The sequence below is a fragment of the Ambystoma mexicanum genome, unplaced genomic scaffold (genome assembly GCF_040938575.1).
Source record: "Ambystoma mexicanum isolate Mex_15411 unplaced genomic scaffold, UKY_AmexF1_1 Mex_scaf5, whole genome shotgun sequence".
Lineage (NCBI taxonomy): Eukaryota > Metazoa > Chordata > Amphibia > Caudata > Ambystomatidae > Ambystoma > Ambystoma mexicanum.
The window spans coordinates 7,182,242-7,193,603 of NW_027182466.1; positions in this window are offsets into that span (position 1 = coordinate 7,182,242).

Genomic DNA, 11,362 nt, shown 5'->3' on the forward strand with positions numbered 1-11,362 from the left:
CCTTCCCATTCCAAACCTGAGACCCTTCCTATTGGATGAGATGTGATATCCAACTCCTTCCCATTCCAACCCTGAGACCCTTCCTATAGCATGAGATGTGATGTCTCAATGCATCTAATACCAAACCTGAGATCCTTCCTATAACATGAGATGTGATATCCAACTCCTTCCATTCCAATCCTGAGACCCGTCCTATAGCATGAGATGTGATATCTCAATGCTTATACCAAACCTGAGACCCTTCCTATAGCATGAGATGTGATATCCAACTCCTTCCATTCCAATCCTGAGACCCGTCCTATAGCATGAGATGTGATATCTCAATGCTTCTAATACCAAACCTGAGATCCTTCCTCTAACATGAAATGTGATATCCAACTCCTTCCCTTTCCAAACCTGAGACCCTTCCTTTAGCATGAGATGTGATATCTCAATGCTTATACCAAATCTGAGACCCTTTCTATAGCATGAGATGTGATATCCAAATCCTTCCCATTCCAATCCTGAGACCCTTCCTATAGCATGAGATGTGATACCTCAATGCTTATACCAAACCTGAGAGCCTACCTATAGCATGAGATGTGATATCCAAGTCCATCCCATTCCAATCCTTAGACCCTTCCAACAGCATGCGATGTGATATCTCAATGATTCTAATACCAAACCAGAGACTCTTCCTATAACATGAGATGGGATATCCAACTCCTTCCCATTCCAATCCTGAGCCGCTTCCGATAGCAGAGATGTGATATCTCAATGCTTATACCAAACCTGAGACCCTTCCTATAACATGAGATGTGATATCCAACTCCTTCCCGTTCCAAACCTGAGACACTAACTATAGCATATGTGATATCCAACTCCTTCCCATTCCAAACATGAGACCCTTCCTATAGCAAGAAAGTAATATCCAACTCCTACCCATTCCAATCCTGAGACCCTTCCTATAGCAAGAGATGTGATATCCAAATCCTTCCCATTCCAATCCTGAGACCCTTCCTATAACATGAGATGTGATATCCAACTCCTTACCATTCCAACCTGAGACACTTCCTATAGCATGAGAAGGGATATCCAACTCCTTCCCAATCCAATCCTGAGACCCTTCCGATAGCAGAGATGTGATATCTCAATGCTTATACCAAACCTGAGACCCTTCCTATGGCATGAGATGTGATATCCAACTCCTTGCCATTCAAATCCTGAGACCCTTCCTATAGCATGAGAAGGGATATCCAACTCCTTCCCAATCCAATCCTGAGACCCTTCCGATAGCAGAGACGTGATATCTCAATGCTTCTACCAAACCTGAGACCCTTCCTTTAGCATGAGATGTGATATCCAAATCCTTCACATTCCAATCCTGAGACCCTTCCTATAGCATGAGATGTGATATCTCAATGCTTCTAATACCAAACCTGAGATCCTTCCTATAACATGAGATGTGATATCCAATTCCTTCCCATTCCAAACCTGAGACCCTTCCTATTGGATGAGATGTGATATCCAACTCCTTCCCATTCCAACCCTGAGACCCTTCCTACAGCATGAGATGTGATGTCTCAATGCTTCTAATACCAAACCTGAGATCCTTCCTATAACATGAGATGTGATATCCAACTCCTTCCATTCCAATCCTGAGACCCGTCCTATAGCATGAGATGTGATATCTCAATGCTTATACCAAACCTGAGACCCTTCCTATAGCATGAGATGTGATATCCAACTACTTCCCATTCCAATCCTGAGACCCTTCCTATAGCATGAGATGTGATATCCAAGTCCTTCCCATTCCAACCCTTAGACCCTTCCTACAGCATGCAATATGATATCTCAATGATTCTAATAACAAACCTGAGACCCGTCCTAAAACATGAGATGGGATATCCAACTCCTTCCCATTCCAATCCTGAGACACTTCCGATAGCAGAGATGTGATATCTCAATGCTTATACCAAACCTGAGAACCTTCCTATAACATGAGATGTGATATCCAAATCCTTCCCGTTCCAAACCTGAGACCCTTCCTTTAGCATGAGATGTGATATCCAGCTCCTTCCCATTCCAATCCTGAGACCCTTCCTATAGCATGAGATGTGATATCTCAATGCTTCTAATACCAAACCTGAGATCCTTCCTCTAACATGAAATGTGATATCCAACTCCTTCCCTTTCCAAACCTAAGAGCCTATCTATAACATGAGATGGGATATCCAACTCCTTCCCATTCCAATCCTGAGCCACTTCCGATAGCAGAGATGTGATATCTCAATGCTTATACCAAACCTGAGACCCTTCCTATAACATGAGATGTGATATCCAACTCCTTCCCGTTCCAAACCTGAGACACTAACTATAGCATATGTGATATCCAACTCCTTCCCATTCCAAACATGAGACCCTTCCTATAGCAAGAAAGTAATATCCAACTCCTACCCATTCCAATCCTGAGACCCTTCCTATAGCAAGAGATGTGATATCCAAATCCTTCCCATTCCAATCCTGAGACCCTTCCTATAACATGAGATGTGATATCCTACTCCTTCCCATTCCAACCTGAGACACTTCCTATAGCATGAGAAGGGATATCCAACTCCTTCCCAATCCAATCCTGAGACCCTTCCGATAGCAGAGATGTGATATCTCAATGCTTATACCAAACCTGAGACCCTTCCTATAGCATGAGAAGGGATATCCAACTCCTTCCCAATCCAATCCTGAGACCCTTCCGATAGCAGAGACGTGATATCTCAATGCTTCTACCAAACCTGAGACCCTTCCTTTAGCATGAGATGTGATATCCAAATCCTTCACATTCCAATCCTGAGACCCTTCCTATAGCATGAGAAGGGATATCTCAATGCTTCTAATACCAAACCTGAGATCCTTCCTATAACATGAGATGTGATATCCAATTCCTTCCCATTCCAATCCTGAGACCCTTCCGATAGCAGAGATGTGATATCTCAATGCTTATACCAAACCTGAGACCCTTCCTATGGCCTGAGATGTCATATACAACTCCTTCCCATTCCAATCCTGAGACCCTTCCTATAGCATGAGATGTGATATCTCAATGCTTATACCAAATCTGAGACCCTTCCTATAGCATGAGATGTGATATCCAACTCCTTCCCATTCCAATCCTGAGACCCTTCCTATAGCATGAGATGTGATGTCTCAATGCTTCTAATACCAAACCTGAGATCCTTCCTATAACATCAGATGTGATATCCAACTCCTTCCCATTCCAATCCTGAGACCCTTATGAAAGCATGAGATGTGATATCTCAATGCTTCTAATACCAAACCTGAGATCCTTCCTATAACATGAGATGTGATTTCCAAAAGCTTCCCCTTCCAAACCTGAGACCCTCCCTTTAGCATGAGATATGATATCCAACTCCTTCCCATTCCAATCCTGAGACCCTTCTGATAGCATGAGATGTGATATCTCAATGCCTCTAATACCAAACCTGAGATCCTACCTCTAACATGAAATGTGATATCCATCTCATTCCCTTTCCAAACCTGAGACCCTGCCTATAGCATGAGATGTGATATCCAAGTCGTTCCCATTCCAATCCTGAGACCCTTCCTATAGCATGTGATGTGATATCTCAATGCTTATACCAAACCTGAGACCCTTCCTATGGCATGAGATGTCATATACAACTCCTTCCCATTCCAATCCTGAGACCCTTCCTATAGCATGAGATGTAATATCTCAATGCTTATACCAAACCTGAGACCCTTCCTATAGCATGAGATGTGATATCCAACTTCTTCCCATTCCAATCCTGAGACCCTTCCTATAACATGAGATGTGATGTCTCAATGCTTCTAATACCAAACCTGAGATCTTTCCTATAACATGAGATGTGATATCCAACTCCTTCCCATTCCAATCCTGAGACCCTTCCTATAGCATGAGATGTGATATCACAATGCTTATACCAAACCTGAGACCGTTCCTATCGCTTGAGATGTGATATCCAACTCCTTCCCATTCCAATCCTGAGACCCTTCCTATAGCATGAGATGTGATATCTCAAGGCCTCTAATACCAAACCTGAGATCCTTCCTCTAACATGAAATGTGATATCCAACTCCTTCCCCTTCCAAACCTGAGAGCCTTCCTATAGCATGGGATATGATATCCAAGTCCTTCCCATTCCAATCCTGAGACCCTTCCTATAACATGAAATGTGATATCCAACTCCTTCCCATTCCAAACTGAGACCCTTCCTATATCATGAGATGGGATATCTCAATGCTTCTAATACCAAACCTGAGACTCTTCCTATAACATGAGATGGGATATCCAACTCCTTCCCATTCCAATCCTAAGACCCTTTCGATAGCAGAGATGTGATATCTCAATGCTTATACCAAACCTGAGACCCTTCCTACGGCATGAGATGTCATATACAACTCCTTCCCATTCCAATCCTGAGACCCTTCCTATAGCACGAGATGTGATATCTCAATGCTTATACCAAACCTGAGACCCTTCCTCTAGCATGAGATGTGATATCCAACTCCTTCCCATTCCAATCCTGAGACCCTTCCTATAGCCTGAGATCTGATATCTCAATGCCTCTAATACCAAACCTGAGATCCTTCCTCTAACATGAAATGTGATATCCAACTCCTTCCCTTTCCAAACCTGAGAGCCTATCTATAGCATGAGATGTGATATCCAAGTCCTTCCGATTCCAATCCTGAGACACTTCCGATAGCAGAGATGTGATATCTCAATGCTTATACCAAACCTGAGACCCTTCCTATAACATGAGATGTGATATCCAACTCCTTCCCGTTCCAAACCTGAGATCCTTCCTTTAGCATGAGATGTGATATCCAGCTCCTTCCCATTCCAATCCTGAGACCCTTCTGATAGCATGAGATGTTATATCTCAATGCTTCTAATATCAAAACTGAGACCCTCCCTATAGCATGATATGTGATATCTAAGTCCTTCCCATTCCAATCCTGAGACCCTTCCTATAGCATGAGATGTGATATCTCAATGCTTCTACCAAACCTGAGACCCTTCCTTTAGCATGAGATGTGATAACCAACTCCTTCCCATTCCAATCCTGAGACCCTTCCTATAGCATGAGATGTGATATCTCAATACTTCTAATACCAAACCTGAGATCCTTCTGATAACATGAGATATGATATCCAAATCCTTCCCCTTCCAAACCTGAGACCCTCCCTTTAGCATGAGATGTGATATCCAACTCCTTCCCATTCCAATCCTGAGAACCTTCTGATAGCATGAGATGTGATATCTCAATGCTTCTATACCAAACCTGAGATCCTTCCGATAGCATGAGATGTGATATCTCAATGCTTCTAATACCAAACCTGAGATCCTTCCTATAACATGAGATGTGATATCCAAATCCTTCCCCTTCCAAACCTGAGACCCTCCCTTTAGCATGAGATGTGATATCCAACTCCTTCCCATTCCAATCCTGAGACTCTTCTGATAGCATGAGATGTGATATCTCAATGCCTCTAATACCAAACCTGAGATCCTACCTCTAACATGAAATGTGATATCCAACTCTTTCCCCTTCCAAACCTGAGAGCCTTCCTATAGCATGAGATGTGATATCCAAGTCCTTCTAATTCCAATCCTGAGACCTTTCCTATAACATGAGATGTGATATCCAACTCCTTCCCCTTCCAAACCTTAGACACTTCCTTTATCATGAGATGTGATATCCAACTCCTTCCCATTCCATCCTTGAGACCCTTCCGATATCATGAGATGTGATATCTCAATGCTTCTAATATCAAACTTGAGACCCTCCTTATAGCATGAGATGTGATATCCAAGTCCTTCCCATTCCAATCCTGAGACCCTTCCTATAGCATGAGATGTGATATCTCAATGCTTCTAATACCAAACCTGAGACCCTTCCTATAACATGAGATGGGAATATCCAACTCCTTCCCATTCCAATCCTGAGACCCTTCCGATAGTAGAGATGTGATATCTCAATGCTTATACCAAACCTGAGATCCTTCCTATAACATGAGATGTGATATCCAACTCCTTCCCATTCCAATCCTGAGACACTTCCTATAGCATGAGATGTGATATCTCACTGCTTATACCAAACCTGAGACCCTTCCTATAGCATGAGATGTGATATCCAACTCCTTCCCATTCCAATCCTGAGACCCTTCCTATAGCATGAGATATGATATCTCAATGCTTCTAATATCAAACTTGAGACCCTCCCTATAGCATGAGATGTGATATCCAAGTCCTTCCCATTCCAATCCTGAGACCCTTCCGATAGCATGAGATGTGATGTCTCAATGCTTCTAATACCAAACCTGAGATCCTTCCTATAACATGAGATGTGATATCCAACGCCTTCCCATTCCAATCCTGAGACCCTTCCTATAGCATGAGATGTGATATCTCAATGCTTATACCAAACCTGAGACCCTTCCTATAGCATGAGATGTGATATCCAACTCCTTCCCATTCCTATCCTGAGACCCTTCCTATAGCATGAGATGTGATATCTCAATGCCTCTAATACCAAACCTGAGATCCTTCCTCTAACATGAAATGTGATATCCAACTCCTTCCCATTCCAATCCTGAGACACTTCCTATAGCATGAGATGTGATATCTAAATGCTTCTAATACCAAACTTGAGACTCTTCCTATAACATGAGATGGGATATCCAACTCCTTCCCATTCCAATCCTTAGACCCTTCCTACAGCATGCAATATGATATCTCAATGATTCTAATAACAAACCTGAGACCCGTCCTATAACATGAGATGGGATATCCAACACCTTCCCATTCCAATCCTGAGACACTTCCGATAGCAGAGATGTGATATCTCAATGCTTATACCAAACCTGAGACCCTTCCTATAACATGAGATGTGATATCCAACTCCTTCCCGTTCCAAACCTGAGACCCTTCCTATAGCATATGTGATATCCAACACATTCCCATTCCAAACATGAGACCCTTCCTATAGCAGGAATGTAATATCCAACTCCTCCCCATTCCAATCCTGAGACCATTCCTATAGCATGAGATGTGATATCTCAATGCTTCTAATACCAAACCTGAGATCCTTCCTATGACATGAGATGTGATATCCAATTCCTCCCCATTCCAAACCTGAGAACCTTCCTACAGCATGCGATGTGATATCTCAATGCTTCTAATACCAAACCTGAGACCAGTCCTATAACATGAGATTGGATATCCAACTCCTTCCCCTTCCAAACCTGAGACCCTTCCTATAGCATGAGATGTGATATCCAACTTCTTCCCATTCCAATCTCGAGACCCTTCCTATAACATGAGATGTGATGTCTCAATGCTTCTAATACCAAACCTGAGATCTTTCCTATAACATGAGATGTGATATCCAACTCCTTCCCATTCCAATCCTGAGACCCTTCCTATAGCATGAGATGTGCTATCTCAATGCTTATACCAAACCTGAGACCCTTCCTAAAGCTTGAGATGTGATATCCAACTCCTTCCCATTCCAATCCTGAGACCCTTCCTATAACATGAAATGTGATATCCAACTCCTTCCCATTCCAACCTGAGACCCTTCCTATAGCATGAGATGTGATATCTCAAGGCCTCTAATACCAAACCTGAGATCCTTCCTCTAACATGAAATGTGATATCCAACTCCTTCTCCATCCAAACCTGAGAGCCTTCCTATAGCATGAGATATGATATCCAAGTCCTTCCCATTCCAATCCTGAGAACCTTCCTATAACATGAAATGTGATATCCAACTCCTTCCCATTCCAACCTGAGACCCTTCCTATAGCATGAGATGGGATATCCAACTCCTTCCAAATCCAATACTGATACCCTTCCAATAGCATGAGATGTGATATCCCAATGCTTCTATCAAACCTGAGAACCATACTATGGCATGAGATGTGATATCAAACTCCTTCCCATTCCAATCCTGAGACTCTTCCTATAGCTTGAGATGTGATATCCAACTCCTTCCCATTCCAATTCTGAGACCCTTCCTATACCATGAGACTTGATATCTCAATGCTTCTAATACCAAACCTGAGACCCGTCCTATAACATGAGATGTGATATCCAAATCTTTCCCCTTCCAAATCTTAGACCCTTCCTTTATCATGAGATGTGATATCCAACTCCTTCCCATTCCAATCCTGAGACCCTTCCGATATCATGAGATTTGTTATCTCAATGCTTCTAATATCAAAATTGAGACCCTCCCTATAGCATGAGATGGGATATCCAACTCCTTCCCATTCCAATCCTGAGACCCTTCCGATAGCAGAGATGTGATATCTCAATGCTTATACCAAATCTGAGACCCTTCCTATAGCATGAGATGTGATATCCAACTCCTTCCCATTCCAATCCTGAGACCCTTCCTATAGCATGAGATGTGATGTCTCAATGCTTCTAATACCAAACCTGAGATCCTTCCTATAACATGAGATGTGATATCCAACTCCTTCCCATTCCAATCCTGAGACCCTTCCTATAGCATGAGATGTGCTATCTCAATGCTTATACCAAACCTGAGACCCTTCCTAAAGCTTGAGATGTGATATCCAACTCCTTCCCATTCCAATCCTGAGACCCTTCCTATAGCATGAGATGTGATATCTCAAGGCCTCTAATACCAAACCTGAGATCCTTCCTCTAACATGAAATGTGATATCCAACTCCTTCCCCTTCCAAACCTGAGAGCCTTCCTATAGCATGAGATATGATATCCAAGTCCTTCCCATTCCAATCCTGAGACCCTTCCTATAACATGAAATGTGATATCCAACTCCTTCCCATTCCAACCTGAGACCCTTCCTATAACATGAAATGTGATATCCAACTCCTTCCAAATCCAATACTGATACCCTTCCAATAGCATGAGATGTGATATCCCATTGCTTCTACCAAACCTGAGACCCATACTATGGCATGAGATGTGATATCAAACTCCTTCCCATTCCAATCCTGAGACTCTTCCTATAGCTTGAGATGTGATATCCAACTCCTTCACATTCCAATTCTGAGACCCTTCCTATGCCATGAGACTTGATATCTCAATGCTTCTAATACCAAACCTGAGACCCGTCCTATAACATGAGATGTGTGTCATGTTGACGTATCCTGGACGACGGGGGCGGGAGGGACCCGGGGCGGGAAAAGAGGGGAAGTGACGTGGGAGGGGCGGGGGCAAGTTAGTTACAGTTGAGGCACGAATAAAGAAGGAAGTTGAATAGAGTCTCTCCGTGTCAGCCTTGTTATTGCCGCGACCTGCATGCGCGCTTATCCCTAGGCCGGGGACAGGACAATGGCGACGAGGATGGGATTCTGAGAGGCAGATCCCCGGAGACGAGCGCCGTGCATCGACACGCAACAGCGACGAGAACGCCCGCTGACCGACGCCCACAGCAACCCAGAAGCGAAGGGTGTCGCCGCAGCGTGGGGGCGTCGCGGAACCGGACAGGAACCACAGGACGGAGAGAAGATCTGGGCCGCGACGGTGAGCACGGAGGAGCAGGCGAGCGCACGTGCGCGTAGTATACGCTGCAGCGACGGTGCCGGCTCAAGCGAAGGGCCAGGCTCACGCCGGAGCGTCTTTTAACAGGCGCGGTGCTCATCGATGGTGCTCGTGCCTTCCAAGGCGGCCATCGCACCACGACAGCGGAAGCCTGCATAAGGAAGCCACGCTCCCGGCGCCATGTCTAATCAGGATGCAAACCAGGGCGCGGGAGCGGCCGGAAATGGGCCCCCAGCACCCGTAGACCAAATGCCAGATCACGTGCCCTACCAACTGCCGGACACACTGGCCGCCCAGATGCCTGGAGCCTTCGACGTGACGGACACGAGCAACATGGGCCCCAGGTGGACCAAATGGATTCGAGACTTTGACTTGTACATGGGGGCCACGGGGCCAGTAGCGGATGCAAGGCAAGTGTGCCTCCTAAAGCTAGCGGTTGGCTCCGCCACCCGAGATATCATAGACGAGATGCCCCAGGACTCCATAGACTCCATACAAAAATTAAAGGACGCTCTAGCAGTATACTTCGCACCTCACACCAATGTTGACTATGAAAGGCACCTGTTCCACATCACAAAGCAGGCAAAAGGGGAGACCATGGACGCATATGTAATGCGACTCCGCACAAAACTCAAACCTTGCGACTTCGCAAACTATTCGAACACTGAAGCCCTCAGATCGCAAATAATATCAGGGTCTGAGTCCCAAACATTCCGCAGAAAATTGCTCCAAAGGTCCCGCACGCTCGAGGAAATACTGGCACTGGCCAGGGTCGAAAGAGCCATTGACTGTCAAGTGGAAAGTTTCGGGAGCACGCCGTTGGGCGAAAGCTTGAACAAACTACATCTAGAGAAAAGGACAGAGGAACTGTTCTGCTACAAGTGTGGATTCGAATATCCACACGAAGGGACATGCCCGGCTATAGGACAACGCTGCACCACATGCGGTGAAGAAGGCCATTTCAAAGCGGTGTGCAGACTGTTCAGGAATCGAGGGAGAGAGAGGCCACGAGATAGTACCACTCGCTCGAGGAGTCGATATGGGGGAACACAGAGCACTCACCCGGCCCAAAGTAACACCTCCACCCCTCCAAGTCAACTCGGAAGTGACCAGAGAGAGAAGGACTCCGGCGACGACTGCCAAAAGCGGAGAGAAAGAAGAAGATTCGTGACACGGGACAAACCCGAAAGAAGGTCCAGACGCCATGTTCGCTATCTAGTCGAACAATCCCTCACAGAATCAGACCCTAGCTCTTCCGGGAGTGATCACAAAAAGAAGGCGTACGTCTACGCGCTAGGAAATCCCACAGCCACCGCGCATAGCCCCACCCTCATCATCAAGCTGCAGGAAAGACCAACGGAATTCCTCATCGATACTGGCGCCACCGTCAACGTGGTGAGTGAACGGGTATATGCCGAACTAAACCCGAAACCAAAGCTCCAGCCAGCCACCGTTGACATCTACGCATATGGCGCGAAAACTCCTCTCAAGTGCGCAGGAAGGTTCAGCGGGCTATGCCGATACAAGGGCCAAGAGATGAGGGTCCCAATCCACGTCCTGGCCACCGAAACGGACAGTGGATGTGTCCTGAGTTTCAAGGCCGCTGCAGATATGGGCCTGATACACGTCCTATACAGCATCATGGTTCATAAGTACATCGACCCGAGTGACATGATCAATAACTTGTACCCAAAGATATTCAGAGGGGTTGGAAGACTCAAGAACCGACAAATAAAGTTACACATAGACGACTCTGTACGCCCAGTAGCCCAGCCCTACCGAGGGAT